The sequence below is a fragment of the Rhynchophorus ferrugineus genome, unplaced genomic scaffold, assembly GCF_030347505.1.
Source record: "Rhynchophorus ferrugineus isolate W39M unplaced genomic scaffold, kcgeb_rfMv2 rfM2, whole genome shotgun sequence".
NCBI lineage: Eukaryota > Metazoa > Arthropoda > Insecta > Coleoptera > Curculionidae > Rhynchophorus > Rhynchophorus ferrugineus.
Genome location: NW_027472581.1, coordinates 4,409,926 through 4,428,046, shown reverse-complemented (window position 1 = coordinate 4,428,046; position 18,121 = coordinate 4,409,926). Strand labels below are relative to the sequence as shown.

At 34.4% G+C, this 18,121-nt stretch overlaps 1 protein-coding gene across 1 annotated transcript in view; it reads right to left on the bottom strand.

The window, feature by feature from the left end:
- nAChRalpha2 (nicotinic Acetylcholine Receptor alpha2) overlaps positions 1–11,661 on the bottom strand; it is a 152,084-nt gene extending 140,423 nt beyond the window's left edge. The window contains exon 1 of the mRNA XM_076394694.1: positions 11,393–11,661. The gene's annotated coding sequence lies outside the window, so the exon portion shown is untranslated. The remainder of the gene's footprint in view (positions 1–11,392) is intronic.
- Between the last annotated feature and the right edge of the window lie 6,460 nt (positions 11,662–18,121).

The window sequence follows — 18,121 nt, the reverse complement described above, 5'->3', positions numbered from 1 at the left end:
TTTATGTTACTCGAGACTCTGCAAAAATATCGCACACCAGAGTCGCATTTTCAGCGTTACAAGACGTCCGTTATCTTCCAGAACGAGACCTGTCTGCTGTGATACCGTACTGTCGAAAATTCGCTTGTAAACGGTCAATTTCGGTTTAGCTCTGGATGATTAGGATCTTTTTGACGCAATTTCCGCTATGTAGCAATGGAACGACTATTTTCAATACATAGTGTCACTGTTGCTGCTCGTTCTTGTCGCGTATATCTATCCACAATAAAATTTGGATAGATACACAACACAACGGTTAAAGCGAAACTGAGCTAAACGTTACATAACGAAGATGGCGCGCAATCCAAATAGTAGCGGGACTTTTGCCTTCCCCCTGGTAATCCCCCCACTAAGAATTTTGTAAAAATTTGACTACTAGACGAATTTTATTAGTTGATTCGGTTATATGTTCGGATGCATCAGACAGAATGTGTCTCTTTTTGGACTAGAAGAGAACTAGAAGAAAAAGACTAGAGCTTCCGAGAAGTAGAATAAAATAAGAAGGAAAATACTGTCTGATATTAAAATGAGGGTTCACTGTTGTTTTGGATGGACTAATTTCACCTATCGATACTAAGTCAGTGTTGACATGATAGTATATATTGCTCACCCTGTATAGAATTCTTAATACAACATTTATTTGGAGGTAGACTTATTTTTTATATTTTTCCATATGATTGTTTATTGTTTTTCCTCAAAAACAGTGGAATCAGGTAACCGTCAGACAATAGGGAAAAAACCAGTTTAATTCAGATATAAAACACCTAAATATATTTTTCACGTTTGATGTTGCTTTTCGAAGCCTGCCGTGTTATTTTTAGTTTAAAGTTCAGTTCGAACGGTACGAATGGTCATGAATCAAGCGATGTGACTAAAACGGATGCGCTAAAATAATCGTCTATGAAGGCAGGAATCGTAATTCTGACGGAGGATCTGTTAGGAGGTCCCCAGCCAAGCTAATCTTGGTGCATCTCTGATTTATTGCGGTTGGCGAATAGTCCGGTGAGTTTGGAGTATTGGAGAAAACAAAATAATGAACGGTTATAATTAGAATTTTAAAGCAAATAAAGCAGATATACGACTGATGGTTTAGTTTCAAACATATATAATTTCGAGCTTCAGATCAATTTGTTTATTGGGCGTTTACGTGTATTCTGGCTATTTTTTCCATTTAGTGTAATGGACTTATTCAGTTTGTTTGTAGTTGTCCACAAGAAAAGAGAGCAAAATCCCTTTTATTCCTTCAGATCATCTATATAAAAAAAATGAATCACCGAAATATATATAGGCGCATAATTTCAGAACCACTGCACCTATTTGGATAATTATACTTTTGTTGAGTTCATTATCATCAGGACTGTTGCGAATTAATAGATCCAAAAAGATCTATGTTAATTTCGCGTTGCGGCGAAATAATTATATCACTTAACGGATGCCTGATTCCTCAAGCCGAATCAACTAAATACCTTGGAATATATCTTGATGGTTAAATTGGAAACATCATGTTAGATAAAGACCAGAGCAGATTACAATCAAAGTCAAACAAATGTAAGCCTATTTGGACCTATGGGGTGCAAATATGGGATTGCACTAAAACATTAAACCAATTAGTAATCCAACGTAGCCAAAACAAAGTTTTACCATTAATTACCAATGTTTACCGCTACGTAGCCAACGAAGAACTACACGATAACCTCGAAATCAAACGGATACCAGATACCAGATAGTGATCCAAGATTTCGCCTTAAAACATGAAATAAGATTGCCAAATCATAGCAACGTGGAAGCAATACAGCTACTGGACAACACGCAGGAAATCAGAACATTAAAGAGAACGAAACCACACGAACGTGCTTAGTGTATGAGAGTATACTTAACTCTAGCTTAAGTAGTTTAGATTTATTTTAATTTGTGAAATACATACTAATGTTACAGGTCAATTGAAAAGTCCCCGACCTACCACAGTAAAACAAATTTTTTTGGCAAATTTAGTTTTTCTATTCAACATAATTCCTTTCAAGCGTGATAAACTGATTATAGTGACCCTCCAACTTGTCGATACCATTTTTGTCGACGATTTGTCCTTTGCTTCAAAATAGGCCTCAGTTTCGTCGATCAACTCTTCATTCGGCGAACATTTGTTCCCAGCCAGCATTCTCTTGAAACTTGAGAACAGGAAATAGTCGTTGGGGGCAGATCTGGAGAATACGGTGGATGATGAAGCAATTCAAAGTCCAATTGATGGATTTTTGCCATCGTTTTCACTGACTTGTAACACGATGCATTGTCTTGGTTAAGCAGCACTTCCTTTTTCTTTAAATGCAGCCGTTTTCGACGATTTCGTATTTCAAACGGTCCAATAACGCTATGTTATAGTCGCTGTTGATGGTCCTTCCTTTTTCAAGGTAGTCAATGAAAATTATTCCATGCGCATCCCAAAATACAGACGAGATAATCTTGCCAGCCGACTGTTGCGTTTTCTCACGCCTTGGAGCGGATCCATCGTGTGCAGTCTATTCGGATGACTGTCGATTGGACTTCGGAGTGAAATGATGGAGCCATGTTTCGTCCATTGTTACAAATCGACGCAAAAACTCGGGTTTATTACTCTTGATCATCTTCAAACACTACTCCGAATCATCAACTCGTCGTTGATTTTGTCAAAAGTGAGCTCGCGCGGCACCCACTTTGCACAGAGCTTTCTTATATCCAAATATTCGTGAATGATATGATGTACACATTCAGTTGATATCATTAGAGTGTCTGCTATTTCATTTATTTTCAATTTGCGGCATTAAAAATCATTTTGTGGATTTTTTAAATTTTTTTGGCAGTCCACTGCATCTTCATTCAGTTGAAATTGTTTTCTATAAACATTCAAGATTACACATTCAACAACTGAATAAAGTAACCTTAATTTAATTTAAAAATATTGGGAAATGCAGTCTTATTATCAAAACAGAAGTAACATATGGTACATTTTATATCAATATTAAATTTTATTTACTATTTTGTAACGAATAAGTGAATAAAATTACGTTTTAATAACCATAACGGAGACTACATTAACTAAAAATTAAGAACGCGGAGTGATACCAGCATGTCACCATCTGTTATGTACGTATAAATAATTCGTACTGTAAATGGAAAGATCTGATCTGATATCTACAACATTCTTGTCTTCTTTATAATTGCGAAGGTCTTACTTAAGAACAAGTTTCATTATTTCGATGGATTAGCGTACGGTTTAAAGTATTATTTGGGTCAAATATAATACATTAATGAAGTTTCAGCTTTGTTATGTCTCTATAATACTTGGATGGACGTGGATGATTCATTAATTGTTTTAACTAAGTTAATATTTACATACGAATTTATATGTAGTCTGCCTATAAAGATAAAGAGGTATGTTCTGGCATATTCTGGTATAGGTATAGCATGACTGCCTTGTTCATAAGCTACACAAAAGCACACAATTCTTTATACACTCTAGACATGTGATACTCTAGACATCAATATTACAAATGGAAAATATCATTATGGCTACATTTGATGATGATACATTTGTAGGGGGTAATAGCGAAGACGACAAAAGTAAATTGCAATAGGTAAGTGATATAAATAATTGGATCCAAAGTTAAAAACTAAAAATTAACGAAAGTAAATATGTGCATGTGCAGTTCATATATAATCAGACCGCACAAGCGCCAGTAATAATAATTAATACTATTGCTCCATATAGCAATAATGCTAAATATCTCGGAATGAATCTTGATGCAAAACTTTGCTAGAAGGAACATGTCAAAATTAAAAGGAAAGAACAGGAATTAAAATATGGGAAAATGTATTGGTTAATTGGAAGAAAATTACAATATCAGTACATAATAAATTGCTATTATTCAAGAAAGTATTGAAACCTAACAGGTCTATTGAAAAGCCCTCGGCCTACCATAGTAAAACAAATTTTTTTGTCAAAATTAGTTTTTCTTATTCAACATAATTCCCTTCAAGAGTGATACACTGATTATAGCGATCCTCCAACTTTTCGATACCATTTTTGTAGTACAATTTGCCCTTTGTTTCAAAATAGGCCTCAGTTTCGTCAATAACCTTTTCATTCGACGAAAATTTCTTCCCAGCGAGCATTCTTTTGAGATCTGAGAACAGGGAATAGCCGATGGGGGCCAGATCTGGCGAATATGGTGGATGAGGAAGCAATTCGAAGACACAGTGCATTGTCTTGGAGAAACAGCCCTTTCTTTTTCTTCAAATGCGGCCGTTTTTTGGCGATTTCGTCCTTCAAACGGACCACTAACGCTATTTAATAGTCGCTGTTGATGGTCCTTCCTTTCACAAAGTAGTCAATGAAATGAATTGAATGAATTATTCCATGAGTATCCCAAAATACAGAGGCCATAACCTTGCCAGCCGACTGTTGTGCTTTCCCACGCTTTGGAGCGGGTTTATCGTGTGAAGTCCACTCAGATGACTGAAATGATGGAGCCATGTTTTATCCATTGTGATATATTGACGCAAAAACTATCGGTTTATTACGCTTGCTCATCTTCAAATACTGCTCCGAATCATCAACTCGTCGTTGTTTTTGGTCAACAGTGAGCCCGCGCGGCACCCATTTTGCACAGAGCTTTCTTATACCCAAATATTGGTGAATGATACGATGTGCACGTTCAGTTGTGATCTTTAGAGGGTCTGTTATTTCATTCAGTTTCAATTTACGGTCCTTCAAAATCATTTTGTGGATCCTTTTAACGTTCTCATCGGTAACAACCTCTTTTGAATCCTTGATGGTTGATTTTCTAGCATTAAGCTAAATTTTTGCTTCAACTGTATTTTTTCCTTTCAAAAAGCAATATTTCATCAATACACGAAATTCCTTTTCATCTATTTTTTTAACAATAACAAAAGTTGCTTCACCCAAAATGCTATAATTCACAAACTAATGATCCCACAGCTATCAAATTTATACACGCGTCTTTTGAGGCTTAGGGTAACTAAAAACATATGGATTTAATTCTAGTAGCGGCATTTATGTGTCAGGCCGGGGTCAATTGACCTGTTGTACGGCGATTATTTATTCAGTTATGGGAATGTTCCGCGAAAATTAATATGAATACATTCAAGACTTCAACTCCTGAAAAGCATTGTAGGTGCACCCAGATAGTATAGGACTGGCTACTTACACTGATACCTTCAGATACTTACTCTCATTCAGGAAATCAAGAGTATCCCAAGGAGACCTGAGGAAATATTCCATTCTCATATCAATATCGAAGCATTACAAATCTTATCAACAATTTTTTTCTGAAAGTCTTGTGTAATGTAGTGCAGTGTGTTGCATTTAATAGGAAAACAATGGTGTTAATACATAAATATTATTACACAAGATACTAAAATAGGCCCGATAAGCCCATCTAGACTCAGTTGTCATTATTACATCTTCTGCAAGAGCTCCTACCAACATTTCTATTTTTCGATCTTCTATTCACTATATAACAAGGGCTGGGTTTAAATTTTCATCTTATCTTAGTCCTCTTTGGATTTTGAAGGTTTTTGATTTTATCTTGTCTGCAATGACAGAATTAATATTTATCCTCTATTATTCTTGAATTTTTCTTACAATTATTGATTAATATATTATACACAGCAAAACTATTGTATGTAATTTCTGTTCCTAGCTAGAAATATGGTAAGAAAAAAGTTTATTTAAAATATTTATTAACTATTTTATTTAACATAAACTTTGATAATTATCAACTATGTTTATCGTTTTTTAAGCGTTACAATAATTCAAGTTTAAAATATGTTCATGTTATTTTATTGCTTTTCATATAGATAGGTTATATTTTTGTTATCATATAATATGTGTTGTCATAAAACATTTTATGTTCTTGTTATATTATTGAGAGTTAATAAGAAATAAATAACAGATTTGTTTTGATGCCGTTTGATGCTGTTAGTTGTGATAAAATATAGTTTAGATATACGACTGCGATAGACTTTTTCTTACGAGAGTTTATATTACTTTAAAATATAATGCCAAAGAGATGCAATATTTTAATTCGTAAGCACTCCTGATAAATAATATCAAGATTATGTCCATAATCCAAAATGTTATCCATTGAGTAAGAGAAGATTTGGTAAAAGAAACCCTGATCTGACCTGAAGTGACCTGACTAATTTCAAAAGTCTTCTGCTGCACATTTCTTAAACGATCTGAGATATTGATGATACAACTTTTTTACAGCGTTCTAAACAGTATGGATTCTCAATTAACTCAAAATAATAATCTAAAAAATGTTTCTTTAATTCTAGTGAATAGTAAGGATCCTGTTGGAGATAAATTAAATGAATAGGAATTGGCAGTTAAAAAAAGTAGTTATCAGCCTAAAATTCTTTTTCAGTCATTTTCACACAAAAGGCTCCATGCCAGACTTCAGCTATTGACAACATTTTTTGGTAACTGAACTTACTGCTTAACGCGCATTTCGACCTATGACATTCCTTAATTATTCCAAAATGATGCACACATCGAACCTGGTAATATTGACTAGTTAATTAGTTGTTTTGTTTTGTTGTTAAGTATTATTACATTCTTATTTTCTTATATTGAGTGACCTCTATATGCATATAGTGTATATACATATAAGTCTACTCTAGGCATAGTTGGCAATTTCATGATTTATTATATAATTTTATGATCATATACTGACAAAAAATTTACTTTTAATAGTGTGGCGACCGCCACGACCCTTTAGGCCACCACCAATTCACCATTAACAACTACAAAGGTTGGCAATGCCGGTGGATTGGTACCATGCAGTTCTGGAGTATAAAAGGCCATCACGACGACGTCTCGCGCTCTTTCTTATCACCGTCCCCCTGTAACAGTACCACTTCCACAGCGCTACCGCACTTCCTTCACCTTAACCTAATATCCTGTCAATTATCCCATCGACCACATGTATCAATCGTAAGTTAAAATAAACAACTTTGATTCAACCAGTGTTTTTAGTTCCCGTGCAAATTCCTTCCAAAAATAGTAGTGAGTGTTCTGACAAATAATCGCAGCGGCAGTCACACATTTCGACCGATTGACCGACCCGACGAACATTCCTACAATTGGTGACCCCGACGTGATCAAAGTGCCTAACAGGTAAATCAACTAAACATAAGCCACTCGACAGGTGCTTGAGACGTGCATGGAAGGATAGCACGAGGAACGGAACTCATCAACATCACGTGGTCGACGACATCCCACGAGACTAGCCTGATGGACGAAAACCACAGAAGCCCATCATGTATACCAGCAACACATGAGCACCCTCGCAACACGAAACGGGACACGTAACACATTTACAGGTACCCTCAAACAAAGCTAAACGCCTCAAGACGAACGACGTCCTGCTACAGCTCCGATGGCAGCTGATCCCGTAAAACTCCTCGTTCAGGTTGGGATCCCCATCTCATCAGCAGTCCCCGGGCGTTTGTTTGCGTGATTGCGGGTGCATTCCGGAACTTGCACCACATATAGGTACGTTCCACGGCTGTTCCACTAGGAGGGGAGTTATGTGGCGACCGCCACGACCCTTTAGGCCACCACCAATTCACCATTAACAACTACAAAGGTTGGCAACGCCGGTGGATTGGTACCATGCAGTTCTGGAGTATAAAAGGCCATCACGACGACGTCTCGCGCTCTTTCTTATCACCGTCCCCCTGTAACAGTACCACTTCCACAGCGCTACCGTACTTCCTTCACCTTAACCTAATATCCTGTCAATTATCCCATCGACCACATGTATCAATCGTAAGTTAAAATAAACAACTTTGATTCAACCAGTGTTTTTAGTTCCCGTGCAAATTCCTTCCAAAAATAGGAGTGAGTGTTCTGACAAATAATCGCAGCGGCAGTCACACATTTCGACCGATTGACCGACCCGACGAACATTCCTACAATAGCATGTAATAACTACATGAATTAGATCAGCTTCAAGCTTATTAATTGAAGAATATAAAACTTTTTTTTTCTTATAAAAGATTTATATATTTTTATATATAATTGACAGTCTACCATAGTAAAACACATTTTTTTTGGCAAAATTAGTTTTTTTTATACAACATAATTCCCTTCAAGGGTGATACACTGATTATAACGACCCTTCAACTTTTCGATACCATATTTGTAGTACGATTTGTCCTTTGCTTCAAAATAGGCCTCAGTTTTGGCGATCACCTCTTCATTCGACGAAAATTTCTTCCCAGTGAGCATTCTTTTGAGATCTGAGAACAGGAAATAGTCGTTAGGAACCAGATCTGGAGAACACGGTGGATGAGGAGGCAATTCGAAGACCAAGTCATGGATTTTTGCCATAGTTTTCATTGACTTGTGACACGGTGCATTGTCTTAGTAAAGCAGCACTTTCTTTTTCTTCAAATGCGGCCATTTTTCGGCGATTTTTTCCTTCAAACGGTCCAATAACACTATGTAGTAGTCGCTTTTGATGGTCCTTCCTTCTTCAAGGTAGTCAATGAAAATTATACCATGCGCATTCCAAAATACAGACGCCATAACCTTGCCAGCCGACTGTTGCGTTTTCCTACGATTTGGAGCGGTTCATTGTGTGCAGTCCACTCGGATGACTGTCGATTGGACTTCGGAGTGAAAAGATGGAGCCATTTTTCATCTATTGTCAGATATCGACGCAAAAACTCGGGTTTATTACGCTTGATGATCTTCAAACACTGCTCCGAATCATCAACTCTTCGTTGTTTTTAGTCAAAAGTGAGCTCGCGCGGCACTCACTTTACACAGAGCTTTCTCATATCCAAATATTCGTGAATGATATGGTGTCCACGTTCAGTTGATATCTTTAGAGTGTCTGCTATTTCATTCAATTTCAATTTGCGGTCATTCAAAACCATTCAGTAATGTCAAGTCCACTGCGCTCACCGTCGTCGGTGCTCATTTCACCACGTCTAAATGCTATAACTCACAAACTAATGATCCGACAGCTGTCAAATTTATACACGCGTCTTTTGAGGGTTAAGGCTAACTGAAAAACATATGGACTTAATTCTTGTAGCGCTATCTATGTGTCAGGCCGTGGACTTTTCAATTGTTATTAATTGATGAGTTATAAATCAGATTATATAGAGTAATATATATCAGACAGATGAGCAGTTATAAATTATTACTGAAATAATTTATAATAATATAGAATAAAAAATTTTCACTAGAACTGGATCGCCCTGAATAACCACTTATTATTAGAAGGCGCTATATCTGGTAAGTATACTGGATGTAGTACAACTTCCTAAGTAGATTGGCCTTTCGTCGCCAATATCAATTCGCATTCCTTTTTGCCTGGCTTGATACAAATTTATTTCATACACAAAATTTAAATGTTAATTTTTCTAACAAAAGCTATTTGAGCCGTGTAAACATCAAAGAGTATTTTGTTAATATCGGTTATAACGATTTTTAGGTAGATCAATTTTATCTTGAAAAAAACTGTTGAATTTTATCATTGCCTAAAAGGTTTGATAGATTTTAGTTACTACTTTAACAAAATACAATTTATTACAATTTATTTCAGGGAAATACAATTAAGCAGGTAGTACTAGTATGTACCCTTTTTACGTAGCTATTTTTATTACCAGTTATTAACAATATGCTCTTTAAAAATTTAAATTACTTTTAGTGATATAGCTGTTTTAGTGACGCGGCATCTACCAAAGCGTTTTTCTCGAATATAATTTTTTCGAAATAGTTGACGTGATATTTTATAGATGAACCCATGGTTTTTTTACCTTAGAGATTGTCATAATAGATTGACCTTTCGTCACCAATCTCAATTCGCCTTCCTTTTTGCTGGCAAGCAATGAAACTTTCTGAAAAGTTGCGAAATGGCATTTTCAGTCCATTCTTACGGTAGCCATTTTCCTTTCTTTTGGATCTTTTGCATCTCGTTTACTATTTTGCAAATTGTCTGAAAGTTTTTTGAGAGTTTGACCTGGGGTTTCGTCTAATAAGTCTTGGATTTCATTGTTTTCGAACTTTTTGGTCTTTCAGGCCTACTTTGTCATTAACGTAAAGCTCACCAGTTCGGAATCATTGAAACTAAACCGACAACTTAATATTTTCATTTATATTAAGAGTTTTAGAAGACTTATCGGTTTATGGACAAATGTGGGATTCATTATGTTAAGTATTGTATGCATTTTAGAACATTTGATTCCTCTATCTCCACTTAATTCAATCATACAAAATTAAAATGTCACTTTTTCTAACAAAAACTATTTGAGGCGAGTAAACATCATGAGTATTTTGCTAATATCAGTTATAACGATTTTTAAGTAGATCATTTTTAGCTTGAAAAAAACTGTTTTTCGAATTTTGTCATTGCCTAAAAAGTTTGATATATTTTAGTTATTACAATTTATTTTAGGGAAATACAATTTAGCAGGTAGGTATTAGTAGGTAGCTATTTCATCTAGCTATTTTTATAACCAGTTATTAAGAATATACTGGGGGGCGAAGAAAAAAAAAAGAACTGGAATTGAAATATAGGAAAATATATTGGCTAATTGGAAGAAAATGACAATTATCAGTACATAATAAATTGCTAATATATAAGCAAATACTGAAACCTATATGGACATACGGAGTTTAACTATGGGGATGTTCTGCAAAGAGTAACATAAATAAAATACAAATTTTTCAGAGCAAAGTCTTGAGAGGTATTGTGGGCGCACCAAAATACTATAGGACTAATTATCTACACCAAGACCTTCAGATACCCAGAGTCAGTCACGATATCAAGAGAATTGCAAGGGGGCATGAGGAAAGACTTCATTCTCATGAGAATATTGAAGTATTGCAGCTTTTGGATACCACCAGAACAGGACACAGGCTCAAAAGAATCAAACCATCTGATCTTGTGTAGTGTAAAAATATTATTTTTGGGTCCCCCTAGTTATATACCTAGATTTAAGTTATCATAATAACGAAATGTAGGTTAGACGGAAAAGACTAGTAACAATGTAATAATTAAATAATAATACAAATACTTTATTACAGTTATCTATCCTATTATGTAGTTGCTTAGAATCTCTCGAAGTGTACCTAATGTTGCTGTAATTACCATCGTAGTACCTTGTGCCTTTAAGATACTATAATGTTTTGTTGAACGTTTGTAACTTATTTACCAGGAAATAAAAGTATTTCTTACAGTAATTAAGATGAAAGTGCTTAAACCTTATTTCTGGAAACCGAAACCCTATTTTTTATATTTGGGACGGTTTATTTTCTTTTTACAAAACCATTTATCACCTATTGCTTGGTTCGTACATCCCAAAACTCCGTCCATTGTCTAAACTATCTTTAAAATTGTCCACAGCGGTCTACCGTTACGTATCTCTCTATTTTTTCTCGGTCCAGGTACGCACGCAGAAGTCCAAAACTAACCGCCGACACATTCCGAGTCCTTGGAAATGTCCTACGCCGACAATCTACCGATCCACCCTCGCGCCGTCACCTACCGCCCACCGTAAAACTCAACAGGTAGCCCGATCGAGGCCGGGAACTGCCGACGAAGCCTGGGAACGTGCCGAACTTTCCGTCTCAGCGAGCGGAGCGGTCTCTTTACGTTCGCCTCGTACTCCCCGCGCGACCCCGCTCAACCCAAGCGGCGGCCGGTCGTCCGACGGATCGTCTGGGTAGCTCGTGTCGGATGCTGCGGGAAGGACGACCGGCCGAACGTTGCCACGTCTAACGTCTATATTTTGTTTGTGGGGACGCGAGTTTCGATAGATCGTTCGGTCAGGTGATTTTTAATGAGTATACATTTTTGTTTCGTATTTACGTTACTACACTAGGTTGTCCAGTAAAAATAATTACGGTAGAGATAAAAAAAGTAAAATAATCTCAATTAGCCTTAGGAACTATCGACTAAAACAGTTGATAGGAAAGTCATTATTAATATTTCGGGAAGAGGAAAAAACAAATAGTTAAGCTGCGAACATATTTTGATTGTTTTTCAAACTACTCGCTTCGACGATCGATACACTTTTGGATACGCTTAAACCAATTTTCAAAGCATTTAGTCTATTCCGAATGAGGTATCTTCATAATATGGTTTTTGAACGCTTCGATAGCTTCTTCGGGCGATGAAAATCGTTGACCACGCAGTTTATTCTTCACGGATGGGAACAAAAAGAAGTCATTGGGTGCCAAATCAGGGCTGTACGGCGGATAACCTATCAATTCGACGTTTTGAGTGCTCAAATAGTCTCTTGTTTGAAAGCTCGCATTGTCATGATAAAGAACAATCCGACGTCTCTTGTTTGTTTTCCTTATTTCACCGAAGACTTCTGACAGACAAATGGTTGTGTACCAATCACAATTTACTGTTCTACGATCCTCTAGAGGCACTATTTGCAATATGACCAGTTCCTGAAGGAACAGGCCACCATTTATCCACCAATATATCCATGATTCGTCACCTGTCACGATTTTATAAACGTCTTTCGAGGCACCGCGATTTCTTAAGCATTTCTTTGCACCAACCACCACGATATTTTTTTGAGCGATTGTCAAATTGTATGGGATCCAACACGAACATAACTTTCGCACTGCTAAGTGTTCATGTAAAGTCGCATATATGCTGGAGGAACTAATGCTTAGGGATGCCTCAATCTCACAAGAGCTGACATGACGATCTTGCTTAATCATTTCGCACACAGCATCTATGTTTTCTGGCACAACAGCCGATTTTAGACAACCTTCACGAAACTTGTCGGACAGCGAACTACGACCACGGTTGAAAACTACCGACTGAATATATAGTCCGTTCAATAAAACCACGAACTCACGTTATCTGAATTGATGACCTCAAATCATAGCAATGTTGCCGTGTCAACTCTGAGTATTAGTTCATTTTGGTTTTGAGATACAACAAAATTCTGATTCAAATAAGATAATTAAACAAAAATACTATTATAATTATAATTTACTTAATGTATATATTATCGAAGGCCCTAAAGCTACATTTCATTATAATAATTTGTAGGGTAGGGTTGTCTTTTATTATATTTACTTTGAACTCTTTTCCATACCACCCATGAGGTAGAGTTCTAGGCGTGTTCTTTTATGTAGTATCTAATCCACTTATTTAACAATAGTATGTCAATTAATGGATTTTACTTTAATGTTATTTATACAATATTTATCTTCTGCTCATATATTGTAACATAATGCTCATATGTAATACTGAACAATTACATACAATAATATCTATGCACATAAATCGTGTATTAAGACACTCTACAATTCAACTTCCTACAGTTATCGTATCTTACCCACCTTTAGTTGTTTCCACTCTCATCGCCCTGTCTAGGAAATTGTCAGCAGTGAATCTGTATGTAATACCACATTCAGAAAGTTTAATTCAAGTAAATAACTAAGCTGTTAATTTACAATCTATCCAACATTTGTTTACGACATCATCTTTTGTCAATTTCTTTTTCAATGTGTTTGATCGAGTTCATACAAACCAAAGGTGTTATTGACGATTCCAACTCAACAATTCTAAGAGGAACAACATCAATAAATCTGCAATGAATTATCAATAAATGTTACGACTAGTAATACCTAAAACCATCAACTTTTATTGTCTTTACGCTTTTTATCATCATCTTGCTATCTAAGTGACCCAATGTCCCATTCTGAAATATACATGTCTCATTAAAAGTTTTATTCTGTTAAAAGCAGTGTCTGAAAATTCCGTTACACCTCTTCGTTAGGTATATTTACATCGTTTAAAAATTATATTACTTAACAGTGTACGAAGAGATGTTCTACATGCCTCAAAGACCATATCTCATAGCTCCATCGATGTTTTTCAGACACAAAATAAATAATCAAAATGATTGATATAAGGTTCAAAGAATAACATATCATACATATCTTATTGAATTACTCGTTTAAAACTACTATCAGACTCATCTATACAAATTATGTAATTAGTTTCATTTTAACCGCTGCATTTTTTCAATACTTCGTTAATAACAGTTAATACTATATATATATATATATATATATATATATATATATATATATATATATATATATATATATATATATATATATATATATATGAAGAAATGAAGTAAAATACTAATAATAGGCTAAATAAAAAATACCTAAATTTTTAAACAAAATTGCATTGTTCCTTGCTTTTTAATTCCACTTTTCGACCTCGCCCTTGTAGATAGCTCATCTTTACCTTGCCTTCTAAGAGTTTCGTTTATCTAGATTTTCCTACGTTGTCTTATATTCCACGTGGGAACTAACAACTCACCAATAAATGAGGAATTAAACTTCTACAAAGCTATTTTTTGACTATTAGTATTCTTTGCTACATTCATTTTAACTCTTGATTTTAACTCACAAATTAACGCATTTATTTCTTACAATATTCGGTTAGTGCTTTGTTAATAAATGCATTTACTGACGAAATCTGAAATAAATTAGAAGTTAATACCACTAAAATCTATAGAAAAATCTTAATGACCTTTAAAATTACCTGTAGTACAATGTCACCAGAAAATTATCTTACATAAAGAGCACAGATGATTCTTGTTATTGTCGAATTTTGTTGATCTATGTTGGGATGAAATTTTGAAATATTTTTCATATATATAAATTCATTCACATATGTCCGGTTTTTCGTTTTAGATTTTCCCAACAAAAAATCTAAAATGTAGTGTACATGATCATACTATTGTTAATAATTTTTTATAATCTTATACGGGAATAATCGAAAGTAACACAACATCTTAAATAACACTGCTTAATATTTAATAATATTTTAACTCACTCAATTTCCATTTTAATATCCTTTCAAATATATAATTTATGGTCTTGTCGTTACGCATCTGTGGTTGGTTTATTTACAACAGAAACGACGAATAATCTATCGTATAAAAGTTTAGGTTGGCAGCGCGTCGACCAGGTCCAATGAAAATGGAGCCTAAAATATTTGTTTATATATTTTATGCCATTAATCTAAGGGCTATTTCTAGTTGCTTGATTTGGACGTATTTCTTTTTGCTGGAATGTACTTATTAGTCGCGCCTCTATAGGTGACCCCGTTTTTATGAAAAAGGGAGCCAAATTTTTCTCTAAACCGATTAATATATTGATATTATCTCTCACGTGATAAAATATTTCCTCTTCGAAAAAATTTTTAAAATAATTTTAAGAGAGATAGGCTCAATGATCTAGTTCTTATTTTATTTTTCTAATTTCATTTTATATCTTCTATATTAATGTTTTGTCCTTTGTTAGGTTTTTATATTTCTCATCAATTCTTTATTATATTATATTCGTTGACTCTGGTTTAGCTACAGTCCCCGACAAAACTTTAGCATACTTTGGTATAGAAATATTAAAAAAACTGCTCAATATTTTTAATTTGTATTTCGGTATGGATAAATCCCCCCCTGTTGTTCACAACCGGCATCAGTCTTTTCGGCAGCGTTTTGTATAAGTTTTTAACATCATTTTAATCTTGATCTCTTGTTTTCCAATGATCTTAGTTAATAATATTTAGTTGTTCTATATTGTTAAATTGTCATAATATGACAGTAATACTAACAAGTATGTAAAAACGATCAGATAATTTACATACTCGCAGTCTACTCAGATACATTTACATAAATAATTCACAATTTATAGGTCCTTCAGTTAAATGATATGATGCCCATTTACATATTTTCTTTAAGACATTATTTCAACTAAACTCAATTTATTTGTAATTATGTAAAACACTTGTACAATGTGAGAAGATTTTGTTGTAAAATGGAAAGCACTATTGGTATTTTTTTCGATTTTTTAAAATCCCTTAACAATTCAAAAAGCGATATTCCAAATTCATTTTCAGGAAACATCTAATTTTTTTCGACAACTTGAACGACCACATGAAAAAAAAGAAGCAAACAATCATTGATAGATGCTCGGAGCAGAATTTCTAATAGAAAGCTACCCAACTGTAACAACTGAAAAAAAAACGCATGAAGATTCAAAAAGAGAAGATTTTCTTTCCCCCTAGTCTCGGAGGTGGAATTCTGACGCCAATGAAAGTTTGAATGTCATCGTGTGGTCAATAACACCGAAAGCGTCACCTATATACGATGTATAATGATGGATTCTGACTATTATTAAACATCAAGGTTCACTCAGATTAATTTAGAAAATGCTCAGATAACGCTGACCAATAGAATATGTACTTACGTATTACGTAGTAATACGTACAATAGATTTGTTTAGGATAATCTTAATTTATACATTAATATACTAGTATTGGTCTGTAGCACTTGCAAGCAAAGTCTTAAAATCTTAATCTTAAATCACGTTGAAGGTATCTTCCGACTAACTAATAAAGTTTTTTGTCTTTAAACCTGCTCTGCTCTACTTTTTCTCTAACGTGATGTAACAAGATACAATTAAGAAAACCTATTAGTTTTGAAATTATGTTTAACTAGTATACCAATAAGATAAAAAAATAATTCTCTTTTTAATTTATTGAAATGGTCAAGTACGGACTTAATAAAATATCAGGGCCATGCAACTTATAAATATGCATTACATTTTACGTCAAAACATAAAAATAACCATAATCATCAATAATATTATATATCCTTCGACTAACTTATACTATATACAGATGTATTTAATTAATTTTAATAATTCGTATTTTTTATTAAAATATAAAATGATTTTTGGACTCAAAAGTAACAACTAGTAAATTGAATTAGTTACAATAGTTTGTTGAAATTCTTTTGACATAAAAATGAATATTCTATCGGTGAAACTATTACTTCTCATTGAAAATATTTCAATATATATATATATATATATATAAAATTATATTAAAAAAAAATACATGATTGATTTCACTCGATACTCTCCCACCATTGCTACAATCTATATCGAATTTAAATCATCAGACAGACACCTTGGTAACAAATCGTTTTTACAAATACCCAGGTTATAATTTTCTTCATGAGCCCTTCTTATTGTATGTGGCGTATCAATACGGTTTTGTTGTCTGGATCTTAGTATAGGGGATAGAATGATATAAAAGTTTAAGTTGTACTCGAAGTATAGGCAAAGTAAAACGTAAAAGCGTTAAGACAATTCATTTAAAGTGGTTATAAAAATAATTTCATAAATTTATGTTACAATTTTTTTTGTAATTACAATTAATGTTCAAGGACTTCTTTTAATTTTTTTTTACCAACTAGGGGGTTTACCTGAACTGGACCTGCAGTTGACGTGGGCTCCGAACTACGGCCCTCGGCGTTAAGCCTACCTATTGGCGAGTGACTAACTCTAGAAATCATCCCAGAAGACATCCGATCTTATCTAGCTTGGTTAGTGCGGTGACTGGGATCATTTTTCTTATCGGATGGTGTACTCTCGCCTAGAACAATCACAAATATTAAATAATCACAAACATAAATTTACGACCTTGACCCAGCAAGATTCGAACCCGCGACTATTGCAACACTAGGTGGACCGTCCTGTCTCCTTTATCAATATCAATCCTTTATCAAGGTTTATTTTGAAAAATCGGTACAGTATATTTTATTCAAAGTGTTTTTCATCGATAGTCGCTACTTTTCCATCTTTCAGGCAATTTACGGATTTCATGTATCCAGGAATCAACACATTTTTTGTACCTTCATAAGTGAAACGCTTCTCAGACAGATCATGACTCATATGCTGCACCAAGTACTAATAACAAGTAGCAAGGTCTGTAGAATTCGGCGGGTGAGGTAGAACTTTCCAGTTTAATTGATTGTTCAGTTCCGAACTGGTCTATTCTTCTGTAATAAGAATTTTCAACATCTTTCAACCAATGCAACCAAATTTTTTTTTGTTCACTTCACATCACTGAACGGATGATATTTGTTCAAATTTCGGATATAAACTCAAATTACTACTAATACTATTAAAAATGTATACATTTTACCTTAGTTATAACAGTTAAACGTC